The 24,001-nt window shown below is 40.6% G+C and overlaps 1 protein-coding gene across 1 annotated transcript in view; it reads left to right on the forward strand.

Moving 5' to 3' along the window:
* Window positions 1-24,001, forward strand: part of OSBPL3 (oxysterol binding protein like 3) — a 189,444-nt gene that overhangs the window by 53,832 nt on the left and 111,611 nt on the right. The gene's annotated exons all lie outside the window — the stretch shown is intronic.

Here is a 24,001-nt window from a genome sequence, read left to right on the forward strand (position 1 = left end):
TTGCGATCTTCAATTAAACATACAGTCTATGCACAAGTACAACTCAGAATTGAAGATTATATTAGCTTTAGTGTACTAATAATCTTAATTTTAGTAATGACAGGAGGCGAATATTTGCATATCTTTCTTTACTGAAAACTCCAGCAGCATAGAAACATAACAACCAATCAGAAAAAAGTTATGATGCCCATAAAAGGCCCTGTCTATGACATCACTTCCTCTTTCTTTGAAGCGAAACAACAAATAACAACTATAAAACATAATCAAATTAAACGTCAACAGTTCAATAACATAACAGAATATCCAACTCCAGTAGTTCCGTGATGTAGAGGTACGGAAGGTGAATCTTTGTCTTGTTGAGAAGACGTTCACACTGCAAGAAAAGAAAAAGGTGAAAGGACTCTGGCGTGATAATTTGTCCGCATACAATAAACATTAAGAATCTGACATAACAATGGATGCCTGAATGAGTAATAAATCAATATATTAATTCAAAATTAATGTTATTTAATAAGTATATACACAACATATTCCAAGGTACATGTCTAATTATTCACCCTATACAATCCTCTCAAGATACATGTCTAAGTATTAAACATACAACCATATATCGTACGTGTCTTCCTGAACATAAAAGACGTATTCTGATCAACTTGAGTAAGTCATGGGAGGGATCCTATAGGGCGGGAAATATTCGCCTCCTGTCATTACTAAAATTAAGATTATTAGTACACTAAAGCTAATATAATCTTAAATTTTACCACATGACAGGAGGCTTCATATTTGCATTTTTAAAGCTTCGAATTGACTAATATGAAGGAAGCATGAGATGTTTGCCTAAAGTAAAACGTCCTAAATGTACTCTCTTGCGTCCAATCCGCGCAGCGCATAATGCCGGTTAGGGAGGTGCCTGCCGTAAGGCTTGGGAGGCTGCCACCCCCCTGACCGAGTGCGTTCCGAAGCCAGGTTCAACGCCTGCTAACGATAATAGCCAGCGGACCCATCTAGCCAGTGTTGTCGTAGACACTGGTCCGTGAGGCCTTACGTAAGAAATCAGGAGTTGACCCGTCTAATTATTTCGAAGGGGAGCTGCGGTTTCTGTATACCTCAATAGTGTCCTGACAACACATAGTTTGGGATCTGACCCAAAGTATGGGTATGACACCAAAGACGAATCTGATTTCGTCCGCCTTGATATGGAAAAGGTAACTCCTTCTGGAGTGAGAGAGAAACCGTCCACATCGAACGCTCTAACGTCTGACACCCGTCGGAATGAGACGAGACATAACAAAAGGGCCAGCTTGGCTGAAAGTTGTTTCACTGACAGATAGGGGTTGTCCGGCCAGCCACTAAGGGAATCCAGCACCACATCCACCTGCCAGAGGCTAGAGTATTTGGGTGCTGGGGGTCTAGTTAATTTGGCACCCCGCAGTAACCGACATACCAGTGGATCCTGACCCACTGGTCTGCCTGGTACTGGAACGTGTGCCGCCGAAATAGCAGATCTGATCAAGTTAAAGGATCTATATGATCGTCCAAGTTTCCTGGTGCCTGGAGCCCATGAGTCCCATAGGAGGTCTTTAGTTGATTGTGATAGGCCGTGGACTGACCAGGAACCCCTGAAATCGTCCAGGCCACTAGCACCAGTTGTCCTTCCAGGACGAGGGAATGGGCTTCCCCTCAAGGTCCCGTCAGAAGTGGAGGGAAAGTAGGGAGTAGTAGGGGGTTTTCGTGAGACATCTCCAGGAGATCCGGGAACCACGGTTGGCTCTGCCAGAGGGTTGTTATGAGCAGGAGCGATATCTAGTGGGTGCGTGTGTATTGAAGCACCCTTGCTATCGTGGAGAACGGCTGGGCCACGTATGCAGGGATTCATCCACCGCTTCGCAGTTCGGATCCGGAGGAAGAGCCAAAGATCGCTCTGCCAATCCAAGCTTGTATGTGAAATAACCACCATCGAAATTCCGTCCTCACTTCTGCTGACAATGGGATCCAGTGGTCGTATGAGTGACCGATGCGTACGTATCTCGCCTTCAGTCGTTGCATGGCCCTGTAGTGTAGTGGGCCAGGAAATACCGCTTGTATGGAGGAGGAGAGGAGTCCCACAATCCGGGCGAGTACCCTGAGAGGAATCGTATCCAACCTTAGAGCGCGTCTGGTATCTTTCCTTATAGAGGCGATTTTTGCCGTAGACAGACGCAGAACGCAGTTCTCCAGGTCGATGTCGAAACCGAGGAACTGGCCCGACTCTGAGGGAGAAGCGATCTCTGTCTGTGTACTACAAAACCCATGGATTCCAGAAAGTGAACGACAAATTGTGTCTGCAATCGTAGCCTGGATTCGCAAAGGATCAGCAAGTCTTCCAGGTATACGAGACATTGCATGCCTAAATTTTCGGATGCGTGCCCTCACTGGTTTCAGCAGCTCCGTGAGCACCACGGAGTCGTAAACTGCCATGTTTGTCCTCTCCACTGGAATCGGAGGAAACGTTGGCAGTCTAGGGCAACAGATACTGACAAGTATGCATCCTTGAGCTCCAGATGTGGAAACCAGTCGTTATCGCTTAGGAGGTCTTGTAGAAGATGAATTTCCTCCATCTTGAAGTGTTTGTATACCACGTAGGAGTTCAATTGATGTAGTCTCCTGGCTTCTTCTTGACCAGGAAAATATTGCTGAGGAAGCCTTCCCCTCCGGTGCATATTGAATTGCGCCCTTCTTGAAGAGGGTGCGGATTTCCCTGTCCACGAGGCGTTCCTGTTCTGCCAGCATGCGTATTGGAGGTGAAGGGGCGACCTGAACGGCTGTGATAAAAAAACTCTATGACATAGCCTTGTACTGTCTGGAGAACCCAAGCATCTTTGTTAATTGTCTCCCAATTCTGTAAAACAGAGACAGGCTGCCGGTCATAAAATTGGAAACATTTAGGTATGTAGGTGGACTCGCTAGTAGAGAAGTGGCCGCGGCCCCGACATCTGAAGCCTCTAGTTCTATCCGCGCCCCTGTAGGATGAGGTCCTTTGTGTAGTAGATGGGAGAAATATGAGGACTGTATATACGATCTGGAACCTGTCACCCAGAAGCGGCTGGTGGGCCCCGTTCCGCTACCGACCTGTCCTCCCAAAAAAACACCTCTCCCTGTAGGGGTGTGGAAGACTTGTTTTAGCAAAGTTTGGGCTTAATTTAGTGTGGTGAATAAATTCACGTGTTTCTTGAGTTCTGCAATGAACGCTTCGTCAAATAGTAGGCCTTGTGTTTTTGGACCGAATTCTTTCGTTCCTAAATCCAAGAGTGTGTTGTCGATGCGGACCAGTGCAGATTTGCGTCTTTCGGCGCATAGTGCGTCATTTGCGTTGCCCAGGAGGCATATCGAGCATTGAGCCCATTCTCTGGTGTTAGGGTTGAGTTGTGTACCCTGGTTGAGCGCCAGATCCGCAAAATAGAGCATCTTTGCAATTAGGCCTGGTAACTCAAGTACTTTATAGTGTCGGCCTCAGGCCTTTCTCCCCACCATTGCGGGGGTTTCGTCCTGAGCGTGCAATGAAGACTACCACAGTGTTGTTGAACCCGGGCGTAACTGCCACGTTGTCTGGTAGCAGTGGTCTGGGGTATTCGGCCTTGAGGCGTGCGCCTACTTCCATCTCCAGAGGGTTGCGCAGCCAATAGTGCATGAAACGTGCTAGGTGGTCCGGGAGGCTCCACTCTGAAGACCGCAGATGCAGGATGTTGCGGGGGTCGAAGAGTGGGGCCCTTTGTTCGTCCAGGAAGGTTCCGTCTTCGGCTACTCTGGTTTACATAGTTACATAGTTAGATAGCTGAAAAGAGACTTGCGTTCATCAAGTTCAGCCTTCCTCACACCTGTTTTTTGCTGTTGATCCAAAAGGCAAAAAAAAAACAAAAAACAAAAAAAAAAAACCAGTTTGAAGCACAATTTTGCAACAAGCTAGGACAAAAAATTCCTTCTTGACCCCAGAATGGCAGTCAGATTTATCCTTGAATCAAGCAGTTATTACCCTACATTGAAAGATTATATCCTTGAATATTCTGTCTTTGCAAGTATGCATCTAGTAGCTGTTTGAACATCTGTATGGACTCTGATAAAACCACTTCTTCAGGCAGAGAATTCCACATCCTGATTGTTCTTACAGTAAAAAAACCTTTCCTTTGCCTTAGACGAAATCTTCTTTCTTCCAGTCTAAACGCATGGCCTTGTGTCCTATGTAAAGTCCGGTTTGTGAATAGATTTCCACACAATGGTTTGTATTGGCCCCGAATATATTTGTATAATGTTATCATATCCCCTCTCAGGCGACGTTTTTCTAAACTAAATAGGTTTAAATTTGTTAACCTTTCTTCATAGCTGATAAGTTCCATTCCTTTTATTAATTTTGTAGCCCGCCTCTGCACTTTTTCTAGTGCCATGATATCCTTCTTTAGAACAGGTGACCAAAATTGCACAGCATATTCAATATGTGGTCTTACCAGTGATTTATAGAGAGGCAAAATGATATTCTCGTCCCGAGAATGAATGCCCTTTTTCATGCATGACAATACCTTACTGGCCTTGGCCACTGCTGATTGACATTGCACATTGTTGCATAGTTTGTTGTCTATAACAATTCCCAAGTCCTTTTCGTGTGTTGTTATCCCTAATTCACTTCCATTAAGGGTATACGTTGCTTGTGTATTCTTTACGCCGAAGTGCATAACTTTGCATTTTTCAACATTAAATTTCATCTGCCATTTGAGTGCCCAGTCCTCCAGTCTATCTAAATCCTTCTGCAGCAAAGTAATATCTTGCTCACATTGTATTATTTTACAAAGTTTTGTGTCATCTGCAAACACTGAAACATGACTTTCAATGCTGTCTTCAAGATCATTTATAAAAATGTTAAATAGAAGAGGTCCCAGAACAGACCCCTGAGGGACACCACTTGCCACCTCTGTCCAGCTTGAAAATTTACCATTAACGACAACTCTTTGTATTCTGTTTTTAAGCCAATGTTCTACCCAAGAACAAGCATTTTCATCGAGACCGATTTCCTTGAGTTTGAACACTAATCTTTTGTGTGGAACTGTATCAAATGCCTTGGCAAAATCCAAATAGATCACATCCACTGCAACACCCTGATCTATACTTCTACTTACTTCTTCGTAGAACGCAATCAAGTTAGTTTGACATGACCTGTGCTTCATAAAACCATGCTGATTTTTGCTGATAACCATATTCTTCTCAAGGAATTCTTGAATATTATCCCTTAATAACCTTTCAAATATTTTACCAGCCACAGAAGTTAAGCTCACAGGTCTATAATTTCCAGGCAAGGATTTTGAACCCTGCCGCTACTGCTATCACTGCCTCAGCCACCGTCACCGAGTAAGGTTTCCCTAACGTACTTCGAGGCAGTGTGGGGTAGGTCTTGCCATACCTCTTCCTCAGATGGCGAGTCGTCTTCGTGCCACTCATCTACCATGTCCAAAGTGCGTGGTGGGTAATAGTCTTCTTTGTCGGAAGATTGTGGTGGACGGGGTTTGGATTCCCGGTGCTCCGTCCATTTGGTCTGTTTGATGGGTGTCTTGCCCTTGACCTTAGTGGCAGGGGGGGCTGGAGCCCTTCCCTTGCCGTTTTGACTTGGAGACTTTTGGGCCTGAGGCCTCCATCAAGCAGTTTGGGGCAGAGCTCATAACAGAAACTTCTCCACTGTGGCCGCTACTGGAAATCTTGGGAAGGTTGAGAGTGTCCTCCATGACTCGTTCCCGTCCTGTTGGGAGATAGTGGCAGTCAGTGGGAGTAGTGTTGGGGGATCAGCACATAGGGGTGGTAGACTCCTGGTACAACTGGGGATCTCCCAGGTTAAACGGCTTGAATTGCCTGCTTTAGATTGTCTGAGTGTATGAATACTTGTGCCAAGTGTAGAGGGGTCACCTCTATTAGTTTAATCTGGCTACTGAGAGCCGTGGTGTTGGTCTGGTTAGCTGGGTTCACCACAAATGTACGCCAGAGCTGTATGCACGTTTTTTAACGACCAGGCTTATTATAGAAGCGTGTGGGGCCTGTCTCCTTAAGGTCTGCAGCCGCAGGACCCTCGTGCATTCGGCTGGGGTTCATCCCAGGTGGTGTGCCATGGTAACCCAGAGGACACCCACGTTATAATTATTGGCGCCTTATAAGCATTGCATGCATATCTGGGGGTCACCCCAGGTGGTGTGCCATGAAAACTTACCCAGAGGACAGCCATGTTCAATATGTACACCAGGTAAAGTAAATATACATATATGTATCCCTGTGAAGGGTACTCTGCAATACGCTCAGTTTCCTTAATGATCCTGCATTCAAATCGTATCCAGCAAGTGGAGTGGTACTGTTGCTTTAATGTAAAACTGACAGGCAGTGTTTAAACATCCATGTATGTATGTGGAGATCAGTTTGAGCTGAGCTGATTTACTGTGGAGGCGATCCTGAGAAAGGAAACCAATGCTAAGGTGCAGATCGGGTGGTGTGCCATGAAAAAATACCCAGAGGACACCCACGTTCAGAATGTACACTAGGTACAGTAAATATATATGTATCCATGTGCAGGGCAATCTTTAATACAATCAGTCTCCTTTAATGATTTGCATGCTCAAATATCCAGCAAGTGGATTGTTTATTAGTTTATATGTGAAACTGACATATACTGACATATCTTTTAGTATATAGTAATAGTGATACAGTATGGCCTTGTGCAGGGTACAGTAATTCATTCAGACTGTTTGCATGCTCAGCATACATTTATCCAGTGTAAGGCACAATGTGAGGATTATATCCATGTGTCAGTTCACAGCAGAAAAAGAAAAAAATATTTTATTAATGAATGAGTGTGCCTTTAGGGAGGGGGACTCCTTGAAGGGTTTAATGGAGATGCAGGGCGCGGTGATCGGGTGATTCCTGATCCGCCACATGAGCAGAGAAGGCGCCCGTCGTGGGTCTCGCGAGATCCAAGATGGCCGCCGGCCGCGTGTGATGGTGAGTACTCGCTCGCGGTCGCGAGTAAGAAAGACGCGGCGGATTAAAGCTAAATACCGACCCGGCCCCCCTCCACCCGTCCCCACACAGTCCCCTGAATATCAACAGGGCAGGTCCGCGCGGCGAGCGCGGCACGGACAGCCGCGACGCCCGCGGGCCGCCAGACAAGGAACAGCTTATTAAGTGGAACAATGGGTAGAGAAAACTGAATATGGGGAGAAAGGGAGACGGGTATAGAGAGCCAGGTGCAACAGAGGGATACATTTTAAGTACAAAGTTGAAGATAGAGTAAAAATATAGGAATATACCAGAGAGGTAAAAATACTCTGACCTGTTGTAGGCTGGAGCAGCAAAGAAAGAGGAAGTGATGTCATAGAGAGGGCCTTTTATGGGCAGCATATCTTTTCTCTGATTGGTTGTTACTGTTTCTATGCTGCTGGAGTTTTCAGTAAAGAAAGATATGCAAATATGAAGCCTCCTGTCATGTGGTAAAATAAGAGTTTTGTTGTCAAATGTCTGAATGTTACCCTCTGTTTTGTTTTTTGCATATTTTTTTTTTATCAAACCGTTTTGTAACTGCTGTACAACAACTAGGGTTTTCGAAGGTACTCGGAAACCACCCCTCTACCCCCACATTGATAATGCAAAATGTACAGTTCCATGAACAGTTTTGTCCAACTTGGATGAACGTTATAGTTCCGGGAGATGCTTAGACCAGCTCACTCGGCATGTCATTGCCATCCGGGTAGGATGAAATGACACTAGTTTATGAGGAAGAGTAGTTTTCACATTTTGATGTTGCCTGAGTTCTGGATAGAGTGCCAATTCTTGTCAAACTGCTTCTATGCAATTTGGAAAAAAAAAGAAAAAGAAATTGGGGATGGTGCAGAAAGACAATTAACTGGATAATCGCTACATTGAGCTATAGTGTTTATATAGCTTATACTGCCCCTTTAAGAGTATCTTATCTAACATATAATTGCTGGAGACACTGCCAGCACAGAGTATACATTACATTTGTATACCTATGTGAAGCAAAAATTTCTTCAACAATTGTATGTGAATGGCAAAGTAGGTATGAAATGTCCTTTCCCTGCAAAAACACCCATTTCAGGCTTTTGTTGTAGCAAACAGGATGGCTGAATCTGCCAGGTAAGTCACTGAGTTTCCTCAGTATTAATAAAACAGGACCATGAACATGTAAACCGATCAGGAAACAGGCCTGGAGCTAAATTGTAATATAATTGACATATATAGTACCACTAGGGAAACCATAGAATTATGTTAAAATAGAATAATAAGCATCCTACACGTGATAACTAAAATTAGTGTCTCAACAATCCATTAAAAGTCCTATAACTGACCCACTTCCCCCACAGAGACACCTGATCACGGTCTGGCCAGGTGTAAGAGCACGCCCTGCACTACATCACTATACCCATTAAGTCTAATCCCACCAGGGAATTCAGAGCCTCATAATCAACTTGGCTTTTGCCTCGTCTTGGAACACTGGTTTATTTCAAGATTTGGCTATTGCCTGTGCATCTGGGGCAAGCTCAGAATTGACACTTTTAACACCTTTACTGTTATCTTGTTTTCATGTTTTTATAGTTTAAATGCGAGTCAGGTGATATCAGCTATGTACTCATTTTCCACTGTTTGCACGTCAAAAAAAATGTGTTACCATCACCGTTATCGAAGTGTTATCATGTTTTCCCGTTTGATATATTCTCGATTTCTTAAAAAAAAATATTTTTGTATTTTTTATTGTTTCCGAATGTATAGTTCTGCCACAATAACATTTAAAGTATGGAAACAAAAAATAACACAAATAATAAAAAATAAAAAACAGTCAAGTAACTTATTCTGGTTCCAAATATTGCTTCACACAAGTAGCCACACTGTAAAGCAGGGCCAACATAACAGCATTGTAGACACTTGGGCAAAGCAGTAGACTGGGGCCCTGTTTACACAACCACTCACAAAATGAAACTGTAAATTATCCATCAAATTAATCTTATATTTATATTTAGTCTGTTCCATTTCTTTCATTATTGATATTTAGTAGGTAGCGGGGGGAGGCAACTGACATGGACTGTTAAAGTTATTTGAAGGACTTTATTATAGCTTTACGGCTTCAAAACATTGTGTGTTGATTTTGACTTGCTTATGTACAATTATTACGTGTATGTTGTTTTAGTCAAGGTCAAGATATGTATTTGCAACAGCAATATCGCATGTACAGATAACCGCTGATACTGAGGTGATTAGTCCATCTAAGCGTTTTAATAAAGAGGGTTTGAATGTTCTGAATAAATCTCCTGGAATAATATACAGAAAAGTTGGCAAGTGTATGGGGCCTCTAGGCTCGTGGGACCCCCAGGCACCTACACAGCGTGCCCGTGTATTACGACATTCCCGCTGTACAGAGCTTTTAACATAAAAACACACAAACCTTTTTTGAGTCATAGTTTTTTTTGGTTTTACAGTTTACACTATGGGTCTTTGATATTTATTTCAGACCCAGTGGCTACCTGTGTGCAGCAATAGTGTGTGACACTATTTTAGTTATCACATATAGGCAGCTTAAAATCCTACTTTTTAAAATGATTATATTTAGTTAATCATCCACTTCCTATTTACTTTGGGTATTTCTAATTCCACTTTGTTTTTAAATCTCCTTCGGTATTAAATACATATTTGTTCAAGCGACATAAATATGCCATCATAGCGCAGACTTGCCTGTACGCAGGATTTACACTGTATTTCCCCCAAATTCTTTTTTTTGTTTTTTTTTGTAATTCTAATTTGTTTCTGGTCACTGAATGCAATACTTGCACCGTGGTCCCAGAGGCTTTCTGGGCAACATGCGATCAAAGCTATGGATGAAAGACGTGTTGAAAATTTCTGAATTTAGCTGTGAAATGTTTGAATGAATTGATTGTCAACAGTTATGACAATGACAGAAATGTAGGGTTAGGAGCAAATATTATGTTCTTTCATTGATTCAAATATATTTTGTCAAATACTGTACTCTGCATAAATCAAAATTCATGTGAGAGTTTGATTCCCCCCTCCTTCCGTCACTCAAATTAACCAGGCTAGCTACCTGTAAGGCAAGTTAGAAGTCAGTTTTAAAACACTCCACCATTCATATGGATTCTCTTGGTCATTTTGTACACCCGAAATTGGCAGTGAATGATTATGGGGCTACGCTGCTCTTGGTCCATTCCCCCTTGCTTTTCGAGGTTTCCCGATGTACCCCATTCCCGAGCTGTGACATTGAAAGCAGGTCTGCAGTGAGATAAAAGGATCGATCTGAAATGTTCGTAGTGGATGTTTAATAATTAAGATATCACTGTTAAAATGCTTCTTATTGATATGAAGGTTTGACCCAGGGGAGGCTGATGAAAGAAATAGGAATTTTCTCTTGCATGAATGGATGCATAAAACCGATCAATAGATAAATGTGGTGGAGCAGATGTCTAACAAGGAGCAATAAATGCATCTTAGACCACGGTATTAAATGGACACTCCAGGCTATTTGTATAGGTCTCCTGCTCCAAAGAAAAATATTTGACTTATTTTGTGCATATGGGATTTTTAGATTGGTATTTTGTGATATATTGTGTAGTGTGCATTTTGTTTTGCATTCTTCTGTTCGGTAATATGTGGATGCTTTAAATAACCAAGATTGTGGTTTATCTAATAACTTGGCTTTGTATGGATACAACTCTATTTGGCAGTTGCAGCCCAGCAGGACGTCTTTACAATGGTGGGTGGGAGAGGGGGGAGTTTTTTCACAAGGTCCTGAAGTTGACTTAAGCCCATGGTTATGCTGGCTCAGCATGTTGTGAGTTGAAGCTCAGTATTGCTGGGATATCTGGTGTTCCAGAAGTTGTTTATTCCTGTTATTTGGTATTTTGTGGTAATTGTTTTGTGTTTGTTTTTTTTTACCCTTTTTGAAATTTTGTTAAATACTGGGATCATTGCCATGAAATAAGGGTGCCAGTAAACCGTGATTATTTATTTAATTTTTTTTGCCAGAAAATGTGTGGACGAAGAACAAAGTGTCTGAAAAGCACGTATTGCTATTGTGTTTGCTTATTTCATTTCAGTCTACATTTCCTTCAATGGAAAGTAGGCGTGAGGGCTTGAATTTAATAGTTTGGTTATTGCGAAAATTGCTGGAAGTCACACAGGAGGCTTCATTGAAAGTTAAGGGCTCTGTAATACGGTGTATCATAGTGAAATCACAAAGTTTTGAACAACCTATATATAGCTATATTGCTGGGAACATTGCAGAATGAGTTGATTTAATAGTGACCACACTACTTCAAGAACAAAATTAAAGCTCATATTGGCTTCCCAGCCCTGTCCTCATATACATATGTATGCATGTATGTGTGTATATATCTATATGTGTCTGTGTTTGTCTGTGTATGTATATATATGTATTAGGGCAGAGCTTTACAAACTGTCATGACACGTTCGTGTGTTGTGCGAATAAGGTGCCGATTTAGTATGGTGCACTAGTCCGACCATGGCATGCTTAAAGTGATAGAATGGAAGGGGAACGCACTTCACAGCACTCCCCTCTTGCCGGTCACTGCATGTAGCGTGACCAAGCAGGTGAACCACCGTAGAGGAGATTCTGTATCCCACACCCAGACTGATCGGAAGTGCTCACTTAAAGCAACAAACTGTTAGACAGGGTACAGGAAACAGAGGCTCCTCCACCGTAGATCGCCCACTAGGCCACACTACATGTAAGGAGTGATGGCTGAGCAGGTAGAGGGTAAGGGGACAAAATAAGGGCACAGGGGGCCATTGGGACAAAGATGCAGACATGCTGGGGGAGACACACAGAGGGGCTGAGAGGGGACAAAGAGACACACAGAAGGACTAGGGTTAAGATACACACCACAAGGTTAGGGAAGAAACAGATGCACAAAGGGACTTTGGGAAGAAAGAGGCCAGCCTGCCAGCCATAGCAGCCAGCCAGCAACAGTAATTAAAGGAGCTATAGTGCCAGGAAAACAAACTCTTTTTACTGGCACTATATGGTCATTAGGTCCCCCTCCCCCACCCTCATGGCCCCCCTCCCGCTGAGAGATAGCCACTAGAGGCTGGATTAACCCTCAGTGTAATTTTCAGCTGCAGGGTTAAAACTAGAGGGACCTGGCCCCCAGACCACTTAATTGAGCTGAAGTGGTCTGGGTGCCTATAGTGGTCCTTTAAGGTGAAAAGAGCCAACTTGGGCTGGGTATCAGAGAGCTATAGTAAGTTGTATTACTATATTTTGAATAGATGCACGTGTAGTATGCGCAGTCGGGTCGAACCCACTGATTCCACGTCACCTCTGGTGACACTGCTTCAAATGAACTGACTTGCTTGAGAAATAGAACACCATCTCTTCTCGACCACCACTGTGTTGCGAAATGATGCATCTCTGAAAAGTGTCTCTCCAACATGAAAAATTTGGCAATCTCCGTATTAAGGAATCAATTACCCTCACCCCAAAAGAAAGACTTTTGGGCACAGATTTTCCCCATCCTTCCCATTTTCTGTCCATTACAGTGATCAGAGGCATGCTTTTTTGTGGGAGCAGCACATCTCCTGTAAGTGCTGCATTAACACAACATAAATATTAAGTTATGGTTTTAAGAATGTTCCAGGATGCCAGCAATGATCCTCTGTATTTATCAGACTCTGGAGATTACTGTATAAAACTGGTTGGATGATATATCTATCCTGCATGCAAACAAATTGATCATCTGATTTAAAATACAGCAAAGCCTCTTATTGACGCTTGCTTGTTAACTTATTAATTTGCCTTTTTTTGATAGATACTTTAGAGTAGCACTATTTCCCCGCCTTATAATTTTTATTATTATTATTTTTTACTAAGGCTGTAACATTTTTTATAATTTTCACAGGAAGGAAGGTTTAAAATATAAACGACACCTCTCACACACTATTCATTGACCGAGGTTATTATACAAAGAAATATAAATCACAAACATACAGTAATAACACAAAATATTTTTTCCAAGAAAATTGGTACAGTAGCTGGGAATATTCTGTGATTTTTCCAAAAGGAAATAAACACAAGCCAAATTAAACTTGAATCTAACATGTGATGCATGCAACAGTGTCTGAAGCTTATCTGTACAATGAAATTAGCTGCGGGGACAGTGCTATTTGGAGCACAAAACCTTTGTTCCCACCTTCATGTTCTGCGCTGTGTTTTAACTCCTTAAGTTTTTTATTTGATCATAAAAAATGCTTATCTGCACGACCATTCGTATTCGTGCCAAAGGAGTGATAACAGAAGGGAACCGTGCTCACGTTTTGTGATTTAAGCACACTTCTTCATAAAATATTAAATAGCTATATTCAATTAAGTGAGGAATATAATGCTTTAGTTATACGGGTGCTAATTGCATTGGACTATTATGCTAATTCTATTACAAATGAAACCATTAAATATCCAGTAAGAAATCTATATTTATGTACTGTATACATAAAGCTGGAGTCCTTCTTTAATTGCAGTCTTCAGTTAGAGAGGTAAATGCCTAGAGGCAAAACATGCAATGACCTAGTTTTAGGTTGTGACCCATGGGTTGTGAATGCAGAAATGAATTCTCTGAGTTTGGATGGAAAGCCGTTACAAAGCAGTTCTCTGTTGGTTAAGAATTTAAAAATAAATTTGTTTGGTGAAATATATCCTTTCTTCTGCCCACACTGTTTCCAGTATATAAATCACATTCGCTGCTTTTAACAGGATATATGTGGGTATGTTTAAAGTAATTTACAATGTGCTGTAAGGTCTCCCTCCCTCCCACTCCTATGTATAATTAATTAGCTTAACTGACATTTGGCATTCTATTAAAACGAATTCTTAAAACGGTGAGAACTTCCGTTGTTTCTGAAGTTTAGGTTGTCAATACGTGGTTGTAAAATTCCGAGTTAATTCATCTGAGTATCCAAGTATGAGTTACTTCCAAATAAGCCGTGCTGCAATTCTAGTTGCATTAATGCGAGAAGTCATTCTAGTCGCATTATCTGTGGTCATTTAATTCAACTTGTAACTAGCCATTTGTTTGATGTTAATAATGCAATTAAATGGCAACTAAAATCAGTGTAAATTGAACATAGCATTGTTGATGTGGAAGACGAGTGCAGTACATCATAAAGTTCAGATGACCTTCTCCATCTGTCCCTTATTTACGTTCTAGTGAGAACAACCATAAATCTTCATTGATAATCTGACTAAACCAAAGTGTATTGTAAACAGTTGTAAAAATAATAAAAGAAAATAAACATACCCACCCATGCATGAATAAATTAACCATTGGTTTGTGGAAAAGCTATATGCAGATTATTTTATTTCCAGGAGAGGTTCCTTGAGGATATGTCAATTCCTGTGTTACTAGACAGGCTTAAAAGTTCGCAACCACTGCAAGCCTGGAGAGCCGATGGAACATTCACCAAGGGTGTATTTCTAATCGCCAGGGCTGAATTTTCACTCACTGGTTATTTGGTGAGTGGAAATTGTGAGCACTTGCCAAATAAAAGTATGTTGGTACCTCTTTACCAGCACCTGCCCTTTTCAGCCCACTCCGATGTCCTTTGACGAATTTTCTATCCTCTCAAGATTACTTATGGATGTTTACCACCGCCGTCCTGAAGGAGAATTTAAGGCCAAAAATGCAATATTCACATTAGTACTGAGATGCATTTGTTGGCCAGTTCTCTCCTAAAAATGATTATTGGTAGTTGAAGGCGCACACTAGATAATCCCACAAATTATGAAAGTTTCAGAGGAGAGGAGATGACATTCCTGCATGATATTGCTCCTTCACCACTCGTACATATTCAGATTTCCATAGCTGTTTCCAGATCTCCTTGTATAAACTCTGCGTATCCGTTCCTGAAATCCTGATCACTCCTTTCTAGAGCTTTCCTTTAACCAAGTTTATATACTTTGTGCCTTGTTTTTAATAATATTTCCGTCACCAGAATGCTTACACTACCGATGTCCAGTTTATCAGATATTGTGTAAATGTGTTGTATGCTTGAACATCAATAAAAATTACTCACAATATTAATATCGATTGTGGTATTCAGGCACAGGTCCAGCATATTACCGTAATATGTCCTGCTTGTTACAGACTTTATATTATGATAGAAGACCATGTATACAAAAACACAAAATCTGCAAGCTAATTCTCCAAATTGCAAAGTATACAAAGTAGCGGTTACAGCACAGGATAAGGGCACCATAATGTGTTTCAAGCTTGTGAAAACTGCTTTCCTATTGGACGAGTGTCTGCTTCCTGGCTCTTCATTTTATTCTCTTTTTAGACCAAAGATAAAACATTTTAATAGTGATAACAATGTATTTAATCTTGGATTTGACAATAATGTATCCCATCCATGCAGCGCAGAAGTAAAAATCGTAAGATTATAGCAAAATACCACCTGCTTCTTTGGAGGTAAAAAATAAATAAAAACCTTTACTAAATAGGTCAAAAATGACATTGACAAGTTTTTTAGCACTAGAAATTACCACTAAGATTAGATAGTAGTAATTAGGCAAGTCTTATTTTTATTAAAGCCATTATTTCCGTGTAGAGCTAACTTTAATTTTTTTTTTTTTTCCCCTTCTTTTTCTACACCCACATAAACTCTTGTCACCCTGTCTGGAAAAACTTGTATATCTTGTTTAAAGGTATTATGCACATAATACTTTTGTTTGCACGAAAATAAAAGTGTATCCAATGGTAGCAAATCTGTGCAAACTTCTTTAAGATGTTTCTTTGGTCAGTGACATCAAGGACAGTAACCACTGGATAGATCTGCCATTGGGAATTGCAAATTTATTTATTTTTTCTTTTATTATTTAAAAAAAAAAAATAAATATATATATATATATATATATTATTTTATTTTTTTGCATAGAAGTACACAGAATATGACAGTGACATGTTTGAGTACAGGCTTAGTATTATACAATAAATGAAGTATGGAGAAACTAATTAATAGTCACCTATAGCCACCTGGGTGCTAATCCTCACTGGTACTCCCTCAAATACCAATATAAATACTAGGCTTAGTATTATAGCACAATATGTCTAGAGGAACTGTACATTTTTTTTTATTTTAGAGATTGCAAAGCATTAACAAACATGTTAGGCAAACACTGAAAGAATCAGTAAAGCTCATGCTGGGTTCAAGAAGGAAAGCCTCAGGCTGACAATGTAACATTTGGACACTATACCCATACGTTCTTGTGCATGTGTTAAAAGACCACTATAGGCACCCTGACCACTTCAGCTCAATGAAGTGGTCTGGGTGCCAGGTACATCTAGGTTAACTCTGCCTGCTGTAAACATAGCAATTTCAGAGAAACTGCTATGTTTATAATAGGGTTAATCCAGCCTCTAGTGGCTGTCTCATTGACAGCCGCTAGAGGTGCTTCCATGCTTCTCACTGTGATTTTCACCGTGAGAAGACGCCAGTGTTCATAGGAAAGCATTGAGAATGCTTTCCTATGAGACTGGCTGAATGCGCATTTAGCCGATGACGGGAAAGGAGGAGGAGATTCCCCAGCGCTGAGGGAGCCCTGGTAAGGGATTAAGGTAAGGGATTAACCCCCTTCTCACCCTAGAGCCCGGCGGAAGGGGGGCCCTGAGGGTGAAGGGGACCCAAAGACCCTATAGAGCCAGGAAAACGAGTGTTTTCCTGGCACTATAGTGGTCCTTTAAATGACATATATAATCAACAGATATAGGTGTGACATCATGTTGTTTAGCGTGTGTAAGATAGGGTGCTGCTAAACAGAGGGTGGTGTCGGTTAGTGAACCGCCAGGCTCAGCCAATTCCCACGGGTAGCAGGATGGTGGTGTGCCAGGGTCGGGTGCCTCTCCAGCCCCAGGTCCTGAGGAGGGCAGGCATCTGTTTGCCACAGGCACAGTTTCCGGTACAGTCCGGGACTATCCCCTGTTGAGGGTGGTCAGAGGATCGGGGTGACAGGCGCTGCTTACCATGGACAGTTCTCTGCCTTGGTGGACGATGCAGGGCTTTCGCACCCCCTGTGGCCCCTAGGCCTAGGAGGGAGAAGATCCCGATGCGCAGGTTTACTCCGGAGCTTGTCACGGTGAGAATGCCCTTTAGTTTCCTGCCGCTTGTCTCCACGGACTCTGCTCTCTTGTTCAGCTGTGGTAGCTGCCAGATGGTGCTGGCGCTTGAGCCCAGAGGTGTTGGGAATGGCTGTCGAGCCACAGCTGGGATTCTGCAACAGCGTCGCGGGTGGTCTGTATATGTATATATGTATATATGTACACTTTTAGACATATGATAAGCAATGTCCGTGTTCTCAGTCTGTCGTTGCTGTCACACTTTACAGGGAGTGCAGAATTATTAGGCAAATGAGTATTTTGACCACATCATCCTCTTTATGCATGTTGTCTTACTCCAAGCTGTATAGGCTCGAAAGCCTACTACCATTAAGCATATTAGGTGATGTGCATCTCTGTAATGAGAAGGGGTGTGGTCTAATGACATCAACACCCTATATCAGGTGTGCATAATTATTAGGCAACTTCCTTTCCTTTGGCAAAATGGGTCAAAAGAAGGACTTGACAGGCTCAGAAAAGACAAAAATAGTGAGATATCTTGCAGAGGGATGCAGCACTCTTAAAATTGCAAAGCTTCTGAAGCGTGATCATCGAACAATCAAGCGTTTCATTCAAAATAGTCAACAGGGTCGCAAGAAGCGTGTGGAAAAACCAAGGCGCAAAATAACTGCCCATGAACTGAGAAAAGTCAAGCGTGCAGCTGCCAAGATGCCACTTGCCACCAGTTTGGCCATATTTCAGAGCTGCAACATCACTGGAGTGCCCAAAAGCACAAGGTGTGCAATACTCAGAGACATGGCCAAGGTAAGAAAGGCTGAAAGACGACCACCACTGAACAAGACACACAAGCTGAAACGTCAAGACTGGGCCAAGAAATATCTCAAGACTGATTTTTCTAAGGTTTTATGGACTGATGAAATGAGAGTGAGTCTTGATGGGCCAGATGGATGGGCCCGTGGCTGGATTGGTAAAGGGCAGAGAGCTCCAGTCCGACTCAGACGCCAGCAAGGTGGAGGTGGAGTACTGGTTTGGGCTGGTATCATCAAAGATGAGCTTGTGGGGCCTTTTCGGGTTGAGGATGGAGTCAAGCTCAACTCCCAGTCCTACTGCCAGTTTCTGGAAGACACCTTCTTCAAGCAGTGGTACAGGAAGAAGTCTGCATCCTTCAAGAAAAACATGATTTTCATGCAGGACAATGCTCCATCACACGCGTCCAAGTACTCCACAGCGTGGCTGGCAAGAAAGGGTATAAAAGAAGAAAATCTAATGACATGGCCTCCTTGTTCACCTGATCTGAACCCCATGAGAACCTGTGGTCCATCATCAAATGTGAGATTTACAAGGAGGGAAAACAGTACACCTCTCTGAACAGTGTCTGGGAGGCTGTGGTTGCTTCTGCACGCAATGTTGATGGTGAACAGATCAAAACACTGACAGAATCCATGGATGGCAGGCTTTTGAGTGTCCTTGCAAAGAAAGGTGGCTATATTGGTCACTGATTTTGTTTTTGTTTTGTTTTTGAATGTCAGAAATGTATATTTGTGAATGTTGAGATGTTATATTGGTTTCACTGGTAAAAATAAATAATTGAAATGGGTATATATTTGTTTTTTGTTAAGTTGCCTAATAATTATGCACAGTAATAGTCACCTGCACACACAGATATCCCCCTAAAATAGCTAAAACTAAAAACAAACTAAAAACTACTTCCAAAAATATTCAGCTTTGATATTAATGAGTTTTTTTGGTTCATTGAGAACATGGTTGTTGTTCAATAATAAAATTAATCCTCAAAAATACAACTTGCCTAATAATTCTGCACTCCCTGTATAACGTGAAATTATAATTTCCACATTATTTGTTGAACAGGGATTTGGTTACATGTGTTGTGGGAGAGGATACGATTTTGCCCTTAGGTTTATAGCACCATAACGACTACAGTGACCAAAGTTGCTTAGCATACCCTTTTTGAGCCAAAATTGGGTTCATGTGCTGTTAAGGCCTCACTGGTATCATGTTGCTTTACTGGAGGATTCAGGTAACTACCTGCAGTACTGCTTTAACTGTTGATAGTTTACCTTCCACAATGGAGCAAAGAGACCTCTTAAAAGGGCCTTGTACCATTTATTATAGTTTGTATTTGAAATATTTGATGAATAGGTCACTTCAGTGTAAAATATTAGACTACTTCTTATAATCTTAATAATAATAAAATAAGAACCACTGCCGGTATACACGTTCAGTGGCCTAGGTAAACAAATTTTGATTTATTATATACATAAAATAACCCTTGAGCATTTTCGTATTTTGTAGCTACAGTGTTTACTCCTTTGCAAAAATATGGCAACACAAGTTCACTCAGGTGCTTTCTGTATGCCTCCTGATTTGTATATATATTTTTATTTATTGTTTTTCTTATATAAAATTATGTGTAATGGATGGTGGAAAGGACCATTTTAATTGTAAAAGGGTTTTAGTGTAATAAAGAACTGTTGACAGCTGTTCATCTTGACAATTGGTTCATCCCATTTCGAACATATCATCCATGTATAAATTAAAGCTGTAATGTCACTAGTGCGGTCATTGCATTTTTTTTTTAAAGACCCCCAAAGGAGACTTGTTCGCTTGTATGATGGTCCCAAAAGGAGGGGCAGGAGAAGTAAATGAGATGCACTTACAAAATGCAATCACTCATTGGAGCCACCATCTTTCAAAAGTGCTTTTATTTATTTTGTAAGCTTCTTGTATTGTACTTTTACTATGTGTTTGTACAAGTGTATGCATATGTTCTGGGATATATATATAGATAGATAGATATAGAGATAGATAGATATCAAAAATGTACAGCATGACCAGCACTCACGGTTTTGTAGAGTAGATAAAAAGTCTAGACTTTATTTAAACACCTGATGAAAGTCCTAGAAGAGGACTGAAACGTCGAGCTGCCAATTTTTAATTATGTTTAAATAAAGTCTATACTTTATATCTACTCTACAAAACCGTGAGTGCTGGTCATGCTGTACATTTTTGATATTTAAACCTGCCCTGGATTTAAAGCACCCGGATCTTAAAGCTACAGTCAGTGTGCAAGGAACTTGGATTATATATATATATATATATATATATATATATATATCTTTGTATTTAAAACTTACTAATCAAAAACACCAACATATGCGTGTGTGTGTGTATATATATATAAATATAGTTGGTTGCACTCTTTGATTTCCATTAAAATATAACTTTTATTCCAATTACTAAAACAGATCGTTTCAGTATCAGTTTTCAGGATCCTGATGAAAGTCCACAAGATGGACTGAAACGTTGATCTGTTTTAGTAATTGGAATAAAAGTTATATTTTAATGGAAATCCGAGAGTGTAACCAACTATTTTTCTATTTAGATGTTTAAGCCCTGGTGCTGCACCCGGTTTGGCAATTTTGGAGCCTCAGTGCAAGGTACAGTTTAACTTTTTTTATATATGCATATGTTGGTGTTTTTGATTAGTAAGTTTTAAATACAAAGATATATATATATATATATATATATATATATATAATGGTATATGTTGGTGTTTTTGATTGGTCAATTTTAAATATTCAGTTCAAAATTTTTTAATCCTGTTCATATGCATATGTTGTACCATGCATTCATGTAATCTTCACTCCTGCCTTTTATCTTTGTCCGCTTGCCAAAGTATTACTATTTTGGGGTATGTTTCGCCAATTTATACATATTCCTATAAGCCCTTTTGTGGCCGGATTCAAATGTAGCTGGTTTCACGAGTACAGACTATAATCTATCTGATTTGGGAAAGAGCAAGTACACCAGTCATATCCGTTATGTGTCTTGAATAATGTCATTGCCAAATCTAAAGGATTAAAGATTATGTACGGAATTTTGTATATGATTTATTACCAAGGAAACTAACAGAATGTCTCCAAAAATGTATATTCTAGCTGCAATTAGGGAACTGTTTCATGCAGTGATCTTTCCCTTGCAAAACCTATGAAATGGTGTCATTCGCATATTGTTTGTATGTTCAGCAACTCGTAGTTTGCTTCAAAAGCACAATGAACGACTGGAACAGCATCCTAACAAGACAATGCAGATTGGAGCCTCCAGTCTCCTTTTTCATTTGTTAAGGAGAAAAATAAAATTTTCCATCCAACTTTGACTTTGTCACTGGCTCTTGCTTGTGCTGAGAGTGGTCGATGTTTCTTTTCCAAATATTGCCCTGCCATTGTTGTAACTGGTAACAGTGTGCATATCCCATAAACTTCTTTCCGTTTGGCAGGCTATGTAGTTAAGGGAACTCTATAGGCCCCCAGACCATTTCAGCTCATTGAGAATGCTGGCTGAGCCTGAATATACAAAGTAATTATGAGAGCTGAGTATTTTAATGAAATACAGATAATATGCACATTACACTGCTACTCGAGTGCTTTTGGTTGTTGCCTAGAAACCACAAATTCTGATTGGTTATTGATTGCTTTAGGCCCGAGTTGTAAAATGGAGTACAGGAGGATACATTTCGTATTTTCAGCTGTTGCCTAGGAAGGTGCAAATCTTATAATTTAGTAAATAGTAATATTATGTATAAAATATGACCACACTGGACGATTTCATGGGGAATACATTGTTGGATAATTTATTTTTTATTTTTTTTAAATTATGAATAACCCAAAGCACTTTAAAAAGCTTTTATGAAGACCTAGTATAACTACAGTGCCCAAAAGAGATTACGTTCAATAAAACTAAACATTAGTGGCGTGATTGCGTTTTAACATGAAATATTATAAAAACCCTTTCTACTTTCTTACTGTCATTGCGATACACAGTTATTTTAGCATTTTGTGTGTGTTTGTTTTCTTCTGAATTAGATGCAGAAGGACAAGTGTAGCTAGCGAGTATTTTAGATAATTATTTTTTTTGCAGATGCAGACTCTAGACTTTGCAGTATAGCAATTCAGGTTTTGCTGATTTTCTAATGATCATAATTGTGCTGTATAACCTTTTACTATTTTTAAATAAAGTAATGCATACAAAAGGTGTTTTGTCATTTTCTTTCTAGAGACTGAAACTGAGCTGCTAACTATTTTTGGCTTTTGCTGAAACACAGTATATTTTAAGATACAATAGGACTATGCTCAGCCCAGTTCTTCCTGCTACGGTTGCAACTGTTCCACTAATTGCACATTTGAATAATCTATAAATCATGCCATTGATTATTCTGAATAATCAATAGAATGGTGAACATCAGCATCTGTTTAATTTACTCATCCCACTTGAATCAGCATTGTAGCATTTGCAAATTTAACCCATCAAATATGACTATTCTATTTATTATTTATTTATTTATCAAATATTTTACCAGGAAAAATACATTGAGATTTCTCTCGTTTTCAAGTATGTCCTGGGTCCAGAAAACATTGCATTGTTACATTAGGGTACAATAAAATACAAAAACAATATTAATACACAAGAAATACAAAATTTAACATAGAACAGGTAGGAAATATATAATCAACCATGACCGGTGCATTCTGTTTTGAGGTATGTAGAGTGGGATCTCTTAAAGGACTTTAGGCTTAGGGAAGATTTTAAATTGTGCGGGAGGTCGTTCCACAATTGCGGTGCTCTGTAGGAGAAGGAGGATCGGGCTGCTTTCTTTTTGTATTGAGGTAGACTAAGTAAAGTGTTGGTACACTTGGTCGAAGCTCCGCCCTATTTTCCATCCCACGACGAGCGGGACTAATGCGCATACGAGGGGGATTATAGTAGAAGCATGCTATTTTTTTATTTTGTGTGCAAAATGGTAGCAGACAAGGAACGGGTTTGCAAAAAGAAATATATGCACATTTGCCTACGCAGAGGCATAGTATGTTGAACAAAGGTAATGCAGATAACATGGTACACATCAATTTTGACATAGGTATTCGTGAGCATTTTGTAACCTTCTAATATCCAATCTACGTATGTTAGCGGTAAGAGTGTGGGCTAAGTCTTAACAGAAGTATGTGTGCGTGCTGTTGCCGTTGCATTGTGCATTCTCTTAGTGCTGAGTCCATGTATGGTGGCAGCGATATGTTGAACTGAGGTTGAACATAAGAGCGCGTCATAGTGCAGTATTGTCATTCAGTAGGTAGTAGGCCAGATTGGCAGCGGCTATGGTCTGGGTATGACCCATTGTATAATACAGGGTCAGGTGTATGTCCGCATTGTGAGATGCAAGGAAGGTTGTAGTCCCATCTCGAGGGATGAGATACTGCCCTCCCTAGCAGGCTGCGCGGAGAATTCATTGCCTGTTGACTGCCTGGGTTGGTTCCTGATTCGGCCCTCTGGGTAATATTTGACCTCTTGGTGCAGTAAATTACATCTGCGTCATTATGGTCTTGTGGGGCATAGTGGGGTTAGGTGGTCTCTATTGTTTGGCGGCCTGTAGGTTGCCGATGGGTTGCTTGCTCATTGGCCGGTGGAGAGTTAAGAGGTACGTAATAGTTGTAAAGTAGGAATTGGGGGGGTCCTGCTTTATTATTCCTGCTTTTTAAAATGCCCTATATGTCTAGGATTTCAATACATTTTTAGAAGTTATAAAACAAATATGGCAAAGAATAAAAGCTAAAGCTTTTCCAAATTTGCTCCACAAAAGTATATATTTGTAGAAATTGCAGAATTACTATGAATGGAGGGAGAAGAGATGTGGACAGATGTAATTTTTACACAGATTTTACATTGGGCATCCCAGAAAAGGTTACAGGCTAGCTGTGCCAGGTGTGCAACTAGCCCTGGCAAAAAAGGGCAGATTAGTCTGTATGTACAGTGTTTCAACCAGAAATTTTTGCACAAACAGA

This window comes from Pelobates fuscus, chromosome 4 (assembly GCF_036172605.1).
Source record: "Pelobates fuscus isolate aPelFus1 chromosome 4, aPelFus1.pri, whole genome shotgun sequence".
Classification (NCBI taxonomy): Eukaryota; Metazoa; Chordata; class Amphibia; order Anura; family Pelobatidae; genus Pelobates; species Pelobates fuscus.